The sequence below is a fragment of the Vanellus vanellus genome, assembly GCF_965231255.1.
Source record: "Vanellus vanellus genome assembly, chromosome: 15".
NCBI lineage: Eukaryota > Metazoa > Chordata > Aves > Charadriiformes > Charadriidae > Vanellus > Vanellus vanellus.
The window spans coordinates 3004505-3019136 of record NC_138920.1 but is presented as its reverse complement, the minus strand read 5'-3'; the positions used below and the strand labels follow the sequence as shown (position 1 = coordinate 3019136).

At 41.3% G+C, this 14632-nt stretch overlaps 1 protein-coding gene across 1 annotated transcript in view; it reads left to right on the top strand.

Annotated features, from left to right (window-relative positions):
* Window positions 1-3245: 3245 nt before the first annotated feature.
* Window positions 3246-14632, top strand: part of ITCH (itchy E3 ubiquitin protein ligase) — a 65226-nt gene continuing 53839 nt past the window's right edge. The window contains exon 1 of the mRNA XM_082491150.1: window positions 3246-3271. The gene's annotated coding sequence lies outside the window, so the exon portion shown is untranslated. The remainder of the gene's footprint in view (window positions 3272-14632) is intronic.

Below are 14632 nucleotides of genomic sequence, written 5' to 3'. Positions count from 1 at the left end.
AGGGTGTTTGGTGCTTCTGTTACGCATTCTAGTCCCAGCCCTCTAGCTGAGGGAGCCTAGGGCTTTGAGGTATCAGAGAGCAATCCCCATTCTCATACTCCTGCTCAAAAATCTAATAAAATCACAGTATTTTCATGATCCTGCAGGATTTTTTTTCATTACCACATGAAAGATTCAAACATGGAAGCGATTTACACAACTCTGCCACACAGACCCTTAGCCTCTGTGGTTTCCCAGTCAACTCCCAGCACCAACAGCCCTAACTTAGTGTGCGAGTTCCGGCTGTAACACCACGGTTAAGACTGCATTAGTGATTTGAATATTCTCTACTTATAGCCTAACTGAGAATAAATGCTATGCATATTTTGTCACAAGAAACAATCTCTGTATCAGTGACCTTGAAATCTGGATTGGACTGAGAAAGAATGGAAAAAAATATTATGAAAAATATTTAATATTACGAATAATATTTAATATTACCTCTCAGAAATTAACACTCAGAAGCACTGCTTGACCATAGCAAACATAGGAAATCTGAAAAGCTATAAAGCATACACAGTTTTCCTAAAAAGCCTTTGTACAAGATCATCTTGCACAATTGCAGCAAACTTTCTTCATCTGTTGGGGTTCTAACTAGTCAAAAGAAAGTTATGTCAGGGAATAGCAAGAAAATTCCATCCTGCCTGTCTTCTAGTTACAGAAAGTATAGGGAAAAAGAAAATAATCAAATAGTCTGCTCCTTTCCCCACACAGGCAAACAAAAGAAAGGTAACATCTTGGATACCTGGCTCTTCTGCCACTCAGTTGTATTCATCTGTGTCTGCCTTGTTGTTCTGGTGTTAATTCATTATTTGTTGTTCCAGTTCACTGGTAGGCCGTGATTTTTAACAGGAAAAATTATCTCTGAAAGAGCATGGATGTGAAGATTGCTCTACGTTCATCTTGTCCTGGCAAGCATAAACTAATCAGTAGTCTGTGCACCTGGAATGCATTCTTTTTTCTCATGAATTTTACAGAGCAGATAGTGCCAGTGGAACTTGACTTGAGGCATCAGAAGCTGAAAAATAAAGAGATTAGGGTTGCTGGGGTTGAACAACAATCACTTTTCTGAAATGCCAGTTAACAAAAGGAGGAAAAAAAATGATAACACAGAGCACAACTTATGTGGTGTCCTTGAAAAGACACACTGAATGTTATTAATTCACATCTGCTTTAGCAAGTTTTTCCCTGGAAACCTAAAAAACAGTAAGATAAAAACAGAGACTTCAAATGGCTACACTGCCCGAGGGATATATGCACATCTGTCCAATTCAATAGGAGTCACACTTACGTGTACTTGCGGTAGCATTCAGCTTCTTCCTGCAAACACTAAACTTCTACTAAAGTTAAAATTAATTCAGACAGCTGGGGTAAACCGTCATACTACACCTAGCTGCAACATTCCTACAGTTTTAGGAATCAAACCACGAGACAATCTGCAAAAACAAGCCTAATGTTATGTATGAGCTGGGAGACAGAACAAATATGCTGTAAAGGAAATCCGGCCATGCAGATGTGGAACTCCAGCTGAAGTCCACCTGAGCCTTACTGTCCTGCCAGGACAGGAGTCTGTACCGCATGGATGGATGAGAGGTGACTGTTTATTGTAGGCGATGCATGAGAGAGAAATTTCTGTCAAGTAAGCCTTGCAGAACTCTTTTTTTATTGTTATTATTAATTTGAATAGACCATTTAAATATGGAACTGTAAATATATGTATATGTCGTCAAATATCTGTAAAGGAACATAAAGACTTAAAGGTGCACAGAAAAGCTTTAGAGCAAAAAAAACCCCAAACCCTCCAGAAATTATTCCAGCTGTTCAGTTTGTTTGGTTCTTATATCGGGCTGTAACCTTGGGTTCAAACTTGCTTCCCCGGGGCGTACAGCTTTCAGACAAAGCCACACACTTCTGCCTTCAGTGCTCACAAGCTCAGACTGAGCAGCATTTCTTGTTCTGTGCTGGAATTGAAGTGATTCCTGTGCTTGAAGTTATGTCCATACATACCTTGGTCAATCATGACTGCAGATGGCCAACTGGCATTGTCTGCTATTCCGTTAGCGGGAAACAAGCCGAGTTGTTTTCTTGCTCATCAACAGAAACGCTCACTCAGTTGTAGCCATGGGAGCTTTCTTATTGGAGTTTAGGTGTGAAGTAGGGAAGATGAGATGGATTTTCACAACCCTACCAGTTGTAAGAAAATGCTAAAATTTGCATTTTTAAAGTATGTAATTTTCCTGAAAAAAATAGTGAGGATATTCTCCTACTCTTTGAAAATTAAGGAGTCTTGTTGCTGATTTCAGTGCATGGAAACTGAGCTCGCTCATTCCTCACTGTCAAAAGAGGAGGTGTATTGTAATTTCTATGTATTCACTTATGCAATAATGCATCCTGGTTGAGAAAAAACACACTTGAAACATGAAAGGGTTTATGTAAAGGTTAAGGAATGTATCAATGCATTAGGTATCTGCATTAACACCACAAAACCTTAACTGCCTGTCACAAAGCCTGCGCTGCTACCAGTGATGTCCCACTTGCTTGACTGGTAGAAACTTGGATCACCCAGTACGTCCCTTTGTGCTATCAGAAATTTCCAGTTATTAGCATCACTGTGATAATCCAGTGCCATGGATGTCTGGAGGTTCGTTATGGTATTCTTGTAACTTCAGATCGTTAGCCTAGCCTGCACGGCTGCTTTGAAGCTCGATGATTTTTACTGTAGTGTGTGTATACATATATATGTATACTCTGTGTGTGTGTGTGTGTGTATACACACAATTCCCTTCAGGCACCTGCCCCAGAAGGTTGCTGCGGGAGGTGAGGGGCTGACCAGGCCCGACCGCCTCCCTGCTGCCTTGGGCGGCCTCACCAGCGCACGGGCCAACCCCACCTGCGGCCGGGTGAACCGAGTGCTTATCGCGAACCGTCCCGGCGCGCTTCACGCCCAAGCCCGGCCGCACACACCGCAGCCCCGGCCGGACCGTACAATACGACCCCGCCGCCGAGGCCTCCCTAACACCGGGCGGCCCCTCAAGCCGCCAGCAGCGCATGCGCGCCTAGCGCCCGGCGCGGAGCACGCCGGGACTTGTAGTCAGCGAGCGGCGGCGGCCGCCGAGGGACTCGGCGCCTGCGCAGATCCCGCCCGACTTTGTAAAGTCGCTGCCTCAGGTTGGGCTCGGACCGGCTGCCATCTTGGCCGAGGGACGGAGGAGCTGCTACGCCGCCGTGCCCGGTGAGGGGAGCGGGGGTCGGCGCTGTGTGGCGAGGCGGGAAGGAGAAGGCGGAGGCGGCGGTAGCGGTGGGGACGGAACCCTGCGGGGAGCGGCGCGGCACAGCACGGGCGGCCCCGCCGTTCTCCTCGGCTCCGGGCGGCCGCGGCGCGGCGGCGAAGGCAGGGGGGCGCGGGGGACCCCGGCGGGCGTAGGCCCGGCTTCGTGAGGGGGCTTCTCGCCCCCGGGAGGGCCTCGCTGAGGGAACACGCCCCCTCCTGCGCCGCCGCGCTGCCCGCCCGGGCCCCGGCGGGGGCAGCTCCTGGGCCGGGGGCCGGGCTGGGACGGCGGCATCGTTCCTTCCCCGGGGCATGGGGCGGCGGTCCCGGGACCCCGGCGCTTCCCTGCCGGGGCTGCCTGACGCCGCCGCTCCTTCTCGGCGCTGCCGGCCTGCGCTGCCGGAGCCCTTTCTCCCCTCCGGCTGGTGGGGGCACCGGGCCGGGGTGCCCGTTTCCCCCGGCTCTTGCGTCCCTTGCTCCGGCTGTCCCCAGCGGTGTTTGCTTCCCCTCCCCGGCCGGACACTGCCATCCTTTCCAGGCTCTTTGCCGCTGGGATCTTCGCCCTCCGACGGCCTTGGGGATTCGCTCCCGTCAGAGGCTTGGCTTTCCGGCAGCCGCTCCGTACCGTAGCACAGCCTTTGCATTTCGCCTTCCAGCCTCTGTATTTACCCCGCTCCGAGGAGCGCGTCCCCACTGCCCCGGGGTCTCCTTCCCGCTGCCGCTTTACGGGGCTTCGCTGCCTTTGTCTTGTCAGGGTACAGCCGTGCCTCGGAGTAATGTTTCCCGGCGATACAGCGTGACTCTAAGCTGGAGGTTTATACTGAACTGCCTTCGCTCTTGTAAACACAGCAGAATGGCAACGCTGCTGCCACCGCTTTATTTTGGAAACACGGACAAGTTCTGGCTGTTAACTCTGCCGCTTCCAAATAGGGTGTCTTTGACCTTGTGTGGCAGTAGCATTCAGATAAAAGCAGAAGAGGGTGTTTGGGGATGCCTGTCTCTATTTGGCTCTGATGTCCAAGAATGCAGCTTGTTTTAATAGCTGTAATTTGTAATGTTAAATTGACAAAAGAACTTCAGATCTGCATGTGATACAGAGAGAAAGGTGGGTGTAGCATTTGGGGTATCTGTTGTCATTTGTGTGGCATCCTTTACCCTTGAAGCTTCACAAAATATCCCCAGCAAAGCTTATCTTTATAGCTTAGTTAGAATTGAAGAAATCAGAAACCAGGGTACTTTAGACCATCTTTTCCCGATATATTATTGCTTATTTTATTGAGTTTCTCATTGTTTTGTCTGGTCTCTGCTACCCTGCCACTCATCCTTTTCAAAGAGAAAAGGAGAGAAATCAGCTCTGATGTTTGTGAGAAGACAGCCTGTGTTGAGAGAATGACAGTAGATCCAGCTATCGCTTGCTTGTATTTACCTAAAGAAAAAAGGTGTAGATATTTAAGAATGAAATGTGAACTGCAAGCTGTCTTCAGTTCTGAGGATTTTAATGCTTAAAAAAGTCTTGTTTGAAAAATTTAAATTCTTTTCTCTCTTCTTGCAGCAGAAGTCCAAAGCAGTTCTAATTTAATTATAGTTGCATTGCTTGTTGCTACAGCCATTTAAATCTGAACTTGGTCTAGTGTGCATTCTTAGTTGTGGCTTGACTGACAGTTTTAATCACCACACTGAATGCATTCACCTCCAAGTGATTATTGAAATAATACGTAGCATTCTGGTCCAAAGTGAATTTTCTTGTCTTTAAAACAAAGAACTGATACAGTGCATGCGAAAGGTGATGTTGCAGTGGAAAATAACTGAGACTCCTGAGTGCTAACTTTAAAAGCTTCTTACAGATTAAACAGTTATTTTGGGGCTTAAGAGAGATTGAGAGAAGGTTATTTATATGAATTTATTAGTTAAGCAGCATCACCTCCTTTTCTTCCCTCAATTTTCTCTCCCTTCTTCAAGTTCTGTTTCTTCTGTGGTGAAACAGACCTGAAAGATGAAGTTGTCTTGTTTATTTTGTTTCTAAGTTTCAAAATGGTTTGGGGAAGTTAACTGCAAAATAAGCTAATAGAAAGACAGGTAGTAAAGTAGCTTAGTGTTTCTCTTGTAGAGTTTAAATTAATCACTGTTTCTAAGAAAGCTTGCCTTAGAACTGCTTGAAAAATATGTTTTATGAGATTAATTTTCTTCTATTTTACAGCACGTGCAATAGTTAAGTTGCTTCTCAACAGCACTATTAGTTAGTATCTGTCAATGATAGCATCTAAACAAACATCTTTGTAAATTTAAGCTGTTCAGACAAAGTGGTAAATGTATTCAACCATGGTGAAGTGCTTTTCATGTTACAGCAAAACCAATTTGATTTCTGCTTAAAAGCAAGAAAAAGAGTCTGTAGGGTTAGAGCAGAAGAAAAACCCCTTGCAAATGGTAATGGTGAAGCTTCTGGGAGTGCTATCACTGATGCTGTTTATTTTTAAGCCTTTATGTTTGGCTATCCAGTTACGTTCATGTAATGTTCTAATTTTTGTCAGTCTGCTATACTGATATGTAATTGAAGGAACTGCTTTGTGCCCTTACACCTAAGGAAAGTGAATACGTGTGCATAACCTAGAGGAGAGTGTTTGCTTCAGTTACTTACTGTAACTGTACTTTGCCCAACTATAGAAGCACTTTGAAGTGTGTGCTTGCCTGAGAAGAGGAAGTAGACAAGCCATGATTATAGTCTAGCTTGGGAGTATTCTGTTTTTCTAGATATTTACTTTTTACTGTCTCATAAATATGAGTATTTTTAAAGGTTTTAGACAATCCTTCTTGGTCTTGGTTTGACTATTACCTGAGTTAATTCTGTGTCCACATTTTGGAGAGGGAAAAGTAGTTTTTCTTCTTCATTCCTCTCATCTGAAGCATAAAGCAATAAGGACTTGGGCAGTTTCTGTAAGTGACTGGCATTCAGGTTTTACTTGCTGTAGTTCAGAGTTGCTGCAGTTGAAGGATTGATCTTTTTCTATATAAGAAGTGCAAATTACACTTAGTAGAAATGAAAGTATTGTAACAAACTGGGAAAGAGCATTTTAAAGAAACCAAGGCCCTCTTTCACATGACCAGCTCTTAAGTTATGCCTGGAATTTCTACTTTTACTATACTGGGGCATAGAACAAACTTCTGGTAAAACATCAAGGACAGATTTATTTTTTTTTTCCTCCTCCAAGGAAATGCGATACTAGATCTTGTTATGCTGGTTATTCAAATCATTTTTAAAACTTGGCAGTCTGTTAATATGCTGGGGTTTTTTTTAATGTTTTATTACAGTCCTCCCATTTAGAAACTGATAATGCCTGCCTTCCACCCACCTGCCAGAGCTATTCTAAACTGTGCTGCTAGGAGAGGCCTATTGTTTCAGTCATGAACAGAACTACTTACATGTTTGCATTTAGATCATTGATTTTGAAGTTCAGAGCTTAGACTCAAATGGTATTGTTGTTGAACAAGAAAAGGCCTATTCTCTTCAGGTGGATTGTTAAAGTTTTATTGCATGGAACCCTGTTTCTAATCCAGAAGAAGTGAAAGATAGGGGACTTAGCTTTTACCTGATATGTGCAGATCTCAGATTTTGGATTGGGTAGGTCATGATATAGAAGCTGGAGCTTTCAAGAATAGGGTGCAAATATCAGCTTCTGTAAAATCTTTATGCTCTCTGTTTTCTGTTCTTTATAGGTCTAGCTTTTTGTCAAGGGTAGCCTTTAGACATACTTTTTCTCTCATAATATTAGCTAGATACCTGGTAATCTTTTTAAAGTTTAAAACTAAGGAAAGAAAGATCAGCTAAGGTTTAAAGCAATCTTGAATAGAAAAAGACATAGTAAAGACAGGTCTATAATCTGGTTCTGATTCACTTATTAATTCATCAAATGGTTAGCTGTTTGCAGTGAAATACCCATCAAGAATATAAAATATGTGACTGGGAGCATGTTCATTTACTTAAAAATAAAATGGGTTCTTTGATTGGTTCAGTTGCACATGAATGTGATGGAACTTTTGCCTGTGCAAGTCATTCCTAAGTGGTTACTGCCCTTTTTATCTCTGCCTTGTCCAGTACAGTGAAAAAACGTAAGGAAGACTAGATGCTGAACAAGTTGAAGCGCATGTACAGAGACATACAAGAGTGGACTGTGTTAATTCTTAACATCCTTTTGGTCATTATCCATCCCAAGTGCCTGCTCCTATCCCTAGAGCTAGCTGTCTTTTAATCGTATATTAACAATCAGTACTGCTGCTTGACAGTTAGGGTGGTCAGATATCCGAATTCTTATTTCTTAACTGCTGGTTTCATAAACATTTGAAGGGATTAAGACCTGTTGCTCCAAATACTGCATTTGTACTTAGAATTCTGACATCTTAATTTTTGCTCTGCCAGTGCCATGAGCTGGTCTTCTCTTGATTTATTTGCAAAGCAGCTAGATGGAGTGAGGTCATTCTTTATAAGAATTTCTCAACTTTGAAGGCTTTTTTACTTTGGCTTGTCAGGGCCTGAATTAATTGTCCTTTGGATCACTCTGATTTAATTTCTCTATGAAGGGCTTGCCTTTTGTGTATATGTATGTGTGTATTTTCTACTGCTGTAAATATATAATTTCAGAGACTAGATAAAAAAATGTGGCAATTAATACACAAAAATGTTCATAAGGTGATAATGTGTTTGGTCTACTCTTTAACCAGGCTTGCTAACTTCTGTGAAAGTGATGAGCTGCATATTTTCACTAGATTTTACTTGAACACCCTTTCCTCTCTATTCAAGTTAAGACCTCCTGGGGCGAACCTGCATATGAAGGACACTTTGCTCTATAAAGGAAGTGAGAAAAAAAGAAAATACAGGAGCTTAGAAGATAAAGAGTAACAGTGTGACACTGACTTGTTTTTTTGTGTAAGGATAGCAGGGCTGCTTCTGTCCTTAAATGTATGCGATTCCTCCAGTGTATGTGTTGTCACCAATGATGCAGTCTTCAAAGCAGCTTCTTATTCCAGCTGTTTGAAGGGGATTAACGTGTATAATAATAATAGGAAAGAGGAGGAAAATGCTGAAGGCTTAGGAAAACACCGACCACCTCACTCTACATTAAAAAAGTTTCTATAGCTAGCCAAACTAAATAGCTGTCATCTGTATTTTCAGGGTTTTTTTACATTGTGTTATTTAGTGTAAATACTGGCCATGTGTAACACTTCTAATTCCATTTAAAAGTGTTCATCGTCTAGAGATACAGAGAAAACTTATGATCAATGGGCAGTACTTCCCCACATAATTGGCATACTCCATTTTGTGCTTGTTAAATTGAGTTTACCAGTAAGACATTAGAATATCTTTTTTTTGTCTTTTGCAAACAAGGTGTGTGCTGTATATTAGAGTGACCGATTTCCAGAGCAATGCTACATTTGTTAAACATTTGCCTGAACCAAATCTAGTTCAGGTCAATGAATAAGCTATCACAAGGCAATGGTGTTCTTATTGTGCTTCTTTTTGTGCACTGGTTGAATCAGTGTGTTTAACCCCCGATCTGAAATCTAATTTGGGCAAGTGGATTTGCTCCGTGTGGAAACCTGTTGACATTGCTGGTGGTTTATTTAGGTGTTCTCAATGGTTTAATGGCTTTAAACATAGTCCTGTGAGGTGTGGCATATGGTTACTTTTTTCCTTTTCCTTCCTTTCCCCCCTTATCAGGCCCTCAGAACTGCAAGACTTCAATGGCACTAGTAACAATTTGAGTTATTAAAGCAAAATATAACAATTAGGGAAGGTCTTGCTTTCATCTGGGATGTGAGTGTCTGAACAAAATAATACTGTCCTGACAGTGATTAGAGGTAAAAATGCTTTCGGACTGATATGTGTTTATTTCGAAGCTGTGCATTTCCTAGTGAACTGTAAGTTTGAGTGTAGAAGATACCAACAAAATGAAATTCACAGTTAAGGGTGGATGATGTGGGAGTTGAGATGGGATGGACTTTGTAGACAGTAATGACAGGGATAGGATTTATTATGAGAGAAAGCCCATGCCGCAGCTGGGATTTCCTTGCTTTTTGGAATTTCGCTTCCTATTTTTAAAATAGTAAACTCTGTACTTTGTCTTTTGTATTTCTGCATTTGTGACTTAGAATCAAATGCAGTAAAGTACTTATGCATTACAAACTAAATAAAAAGTGTCTGAACAAAATTTAGAAGAACAATTGTCAGGACTTCTCACATGATTCAGACTCGGGGATTGTATCTGGAAGAATGCTTTGCTGATTAAAACAATCGTTATATGGCATTATAACCCTGTGGGCCTATACTTTTACTCCAGTATGTGACTACCTTTTTGGTTTGCCACATAATGCATGGACAGGTAAGCCATGAAGGGGATGTGTATGTGGTGTAATAAGTGTGTTCACGCTGAGTTACACTCTTTGTACAGAATTCTTTGCCAGGGCATGCAAAGTATGCCTATTTTATAAAAAAAAAAGTTTTGCAGTTATCAGGGGCCCTAGGCTTTTCTTTTTTCCTGAAGTTTTACTGAATTTAAATAGGTCGGTGAGTGTCAATTTTGCACTAGAATTGGCACAAAGATAGGGAAGGACTGTGTGACTGGGAGGAGCATAAGAGGGAAGGTGGGACAACTCCTTCAGCAATCTCGAGCTGCCAGAGTAGAACTCACTATCTGTGCTCCCCTGATAGCTGCAGCAGCTGTATTGCTGTCACTCTTACTGTACGGTTACCTTCAGCTCACTGTCAAGTTTTAGTGTAGGAGACAGTTCTAAGCTTCTTCACAGACCCGTGGGCTTTAAGTTGTATCCCTGCAGTATGGTGATTCCCTTGAAATTGAAAGATGCAATTAATGTTGTACAATTGTCAGTTCTTCATATAGAAGATCTAGGATGTAAAAACTGAAACTTTCATTCAAGGATTTTATTTATTACTACAGAAGTCTTGGGTAACCCAACATTGCAGAAAAGAAGTCTACTTTATCTTCTGATAAAGGGCAAAAAGGTTTTAGGGGGCAGTACCACAAAAACCAAGTTAATTGCAAGTGCTGAGAATATTGAGATAATGGTGCAGTTTTAAGTCATCTTTTTCCTATAGTTTCTGTTTTATTTTTCAGAGAGGTGTGAGCTGGAATGCAGCAGGCGGTTGCATTTCGCAGGGTTGGGATGGTTGTGTTGTCCAGTCTGGGCTATGCTTTCGTGTTGCCATCTGGTTACTCGCAAAAGATTCGTAGGAGGTAGGTGATGGACTACGTTTGCAGTTAGAAAACATGAAGGTGATTCCTCTGGAACTCAAGATTTTACTTGCAGCAGTTTGCAGCTTTAAAAAAACAGTGACCCATAGTAGACTTTCAGATACCTCAGTGTTTACTTAAATAATCTCTTCCCCATCCCCTTCCCTACCCCATCCCCCCCACCCCCCCCACCCCCAAAATTCTTGTTTCCATTACATCTTTTGTATTTGTGTGCTTTACTTCAGTAATGCATAATTTAGGTTGGAAAGATACAACCTTTTTTTTCTGTCTGGCATTAAATTTAGCATGCAGGAATATTACTTCATTTTGTTGCAAATACTAGATTTCCAGTTCTAGGTTTTTTTGATTGTTTGTAATACTAAAAGTATTCAGAGAAGCAGATTATTTTTCTTGTGGGGCAATGTATGTATATTCATACCTTGGTAACTAGCTAACTGTAAGAATTTCAATACATTGGCTACAGTAGATCTTGTTCTTACAGCTGAGTCAAAGTTAATCAAGAGAACTGTCTTATACCATCTAATTTTCTAAAGCAAGTACAAGCAGCAAGTGACAAAGAACTCTCTTTTTCAAGAGATTTCAAATAATCAGCAAATTTCAGATTTGTGGTTGTCACTGGTACTAGAGAATGATTCATCATTTCTTTGATGAGCCTTGCCGGGTTGAATTGCAGATCTGTGCAGTCTGTTTTCATTTGGTTTATTGTTCAGGTACGGACAGTTGCAGTGTGTTTAGCAAGAGATTTTTTGTCAGGTGATATAATTTGCCTGCACCTTTCTACTGATAGCTCCATGGCCCTCGTCTGTGTTCTTGGAAACAAAGAAATGGAGGTGTATGTGGGGCTCTCTTTTTCGTTATACCCCCAGAGGGAGGGATCTTTGTACACGTCTGAACCTTCTTCTGCTAGATTTGAGTCTTCCAGGTGGCAGAATCTGGTTTTGGTTCTGGGTTTATAGACTGCTAGTAAACAACAGCCTTTCAAAAGACTACTTTTAAAAACATTCTTTAAAACAACTGTAATCGTGGGTGAAGTTGTCATTCTTAGTAATGAATACAGAGTACTTAAATGGTCAAGCTTTCTGGTTGGTTGGTTGGGTTTTTTTTTTTTTTTTCATTCTCCCAGAGTTAAAAACTTTACGTAGTTTGAATAAGGGTGTGTGTGAACCATTGATAATGAAGTGTAGCACTGAGAATGGAATGGGGAAATATGCTGAAGCAAGCAGCGAGCTGTAAACAAGAAGAAAAACTAATGGCCGGAGATTACAAAATCCTCTGTAGATGCTGTCCTCGGTTCATAACTGAATATATATAACTGCTTCTAAAGTTACTTGTTTAAAAGCTGCAAGGTGGATGGTGAAACAGAAGGTGGTGGCTTTGTATTTTGTTTTACTGTGAGAGTTTATAATATAGAGATTGTTTCTTACTGACACTTCAAAAGTAATGCTTTTGAAACACGTTTAGAAATAGCTGTAACACAAAAGCATTAGTTTTCTTCTGATACCAAATCATAAAATAACCAGTTAGTTAAAGCTCAAGTGGTTCTCCAACATATCAACTAATATCAGTCTCCTATCTCTCTTCCCATGAGCACCAAATTAAGTTCTGCAGTTTCTGAAATTTGCTCATGAAGGTTAATAATTTCCACCTTTTTATTAATTGGAAAATAACATAAAACTGTAATCTGAACTGTGATGATGCATGGATATTTCTGTAATAATGAGATAGTGGGGCTAAATGTATTCACCGGGAACTGTGAAATTAGGGAAAGTTAGCAGATATGTTAAAACCATAAGGCTAAAATGGTAGAACAGCACATTGATGTCAATTTATCAGCTTCATATGTAGCTATATTATGCCTCCACGATCCAGTTACCTGTATATATCATTGGGATTTTGGCAGCGTTATTTTTGTTTGGTTTTAGTATCGTAAGTGAAACTCCATTGCCATTCTTCCTCACTGAAGTTTGGATTATTTTATATAGATACCTAGGAGAAACTTTTAGAAACTGTTAGAGGATCAGCATCCTTTAAGTGACACTCCAGCCCAAATTTGTCACACATGGGATATTTTTAATGTAAAATACAGTAATTAGTTTGATTGAAAGTACTGCAGAGATTGGGACAGAGGCATTATAGATGTGTGGGAGAGATACAGAGCAACCATACAAGTTAAAATGAAGGAAATTCTTAAAGATATGAACAGTTGGATACCTGCTAATAGCGAAGTAAAATATCTTTTTAAAGAAATAGTATCAACCATGATATCCAATGACTTCTCCATCTGAGGTTAAGGGATACCACAGGTTCCAAGGCAGCGATATGTGAATGTTTTATGAGGTTTTTTTATCAGAGCAAAAGAAAATTAACATAAGCCAAGAAAGCAGTGTGCATATGAAGTGTACAATAGCATTATTTCTGTTGGGACAGTTGAACTTAGCCTTGATTTTTGCATGTTTTTAGTTTTATGTTACCCGATTGTCATTAATTGAAGCTAGCTAACACTTTGGTATGTACAGTCTTGGACATTTTGTAGAAGATTGACTCCAACTGTATTCCTTTGTTCTTTATCATAGAGAGCAGCAATAAGGTAAATGGAAGTAGTTTTTAAGAGTGAGGAAAACATACCTACTGTTTTAATATAGGACTTGGGAAAAGCTGTCAAAATTAGAGTAGATGACACTCAAGATGAAGATTACTGACCCTGAAGAAGGTGCATGCTGGCTAGTAACTAGTAAAACTTAAGCAGTAATCAATAACTGGGCACTGAAAGGGAACATCTGTTTGAAAAAAAAAAAAAAAATCTACACAGCCAACTTGATAGATGTCTCTTTACAGGAGGAATCTGCCACAAAATGGAAGCCTAAAGAGAACAAGCAGGAAGAATGGGACAGGTACAACAGGAATTATTGAGTTTGTTTTAGGGAAGTCAAAGAATCACAGAATAATTGAGGTTAGAAGGGACTTCTGGACATCGTCTGGTCCAAACTCATCTGTTTAAAGCAAGGCCATTTAGAGCGATCAGTAATGTGATGTGGTTCTGTCAGGTTTGGACTATCTCTGAGGATGGTGACTTAACCTCTCTTGGTAAGCTTCTCCACTGTTCAACCAGCTCACAATAAAATAAATAACTAAATCCCCTGTTTCTAAGTGGAATTTCCTGTATTTTAATTTGTGCCGTCACTGTGCACTGCTAGGGAGAGTCTGGTTTCATCTTTTTTACCCCTTTATCCCCCCCTTCAGGTATTTATACACACTGATAAGATCCTCCTGAGCATTCTCTTTTCCAGGCTTAACAATTCTAGCTCTCTCAGCCTGTCCCCATATGTCATGTTCCAATCGCTGTCATCTCTATGACCCCTTGCTGGTGTCACTCCGTAATGTTTTTGTCACTCCTGATTTGGGGAGCGCAGAACTAGACACACTAGCACACTAGATGTGATCTCAGCAGTGTTGAGTAGAGGAGAAGGACCGCCTTCTTTATTCTGCTCATGATGCTTTTCCTAATGCAGCCCAGGATGTTGACAGCCTTTTTTTTTTTTTTTTCCTGCAAGGAAGCATTGCTTGTGCATGTTCAACAGGACCAGGGTTTTCTGCAAAGTTGCTTTCTGTCCAGCTGCCCCTCAGCTTTTACTGGTGCATGGGTTTATTCCTCCCCAGGTGCAGAACTTTGCACTTCCCTTTGTGGAACTTTTGTGTCATCAGCATATTTGCTGAGAGTGAGCTTGGTCCCATTGTCCAGTTCATCAATGAAGAAGTTAAACAGCATTGGCCAAGTATCCACCCTTAGGGTACAGCACTAATGACTGGCCTCTAACTGGACTGTGTACCGCTGATCACAACCCTTTGAGCTTCGCAGGTCTGCCAGGTTTTCAATCCACTCTGCAGTCCTCTGTCTGGCCCGTACTTCATCATCTTGTCTGTGAGGATGTTATAGGAGGCAGCGTCAAAGATAATAAGCATCCACTGCTGTCTTCTGAACTACCAAGTAATCTTGTCATAGAAAGCTCTCAAGTTGGTCAAAGAGGATTTCCCCTTCATAAATCCATGCTGACTAATTAAAAAA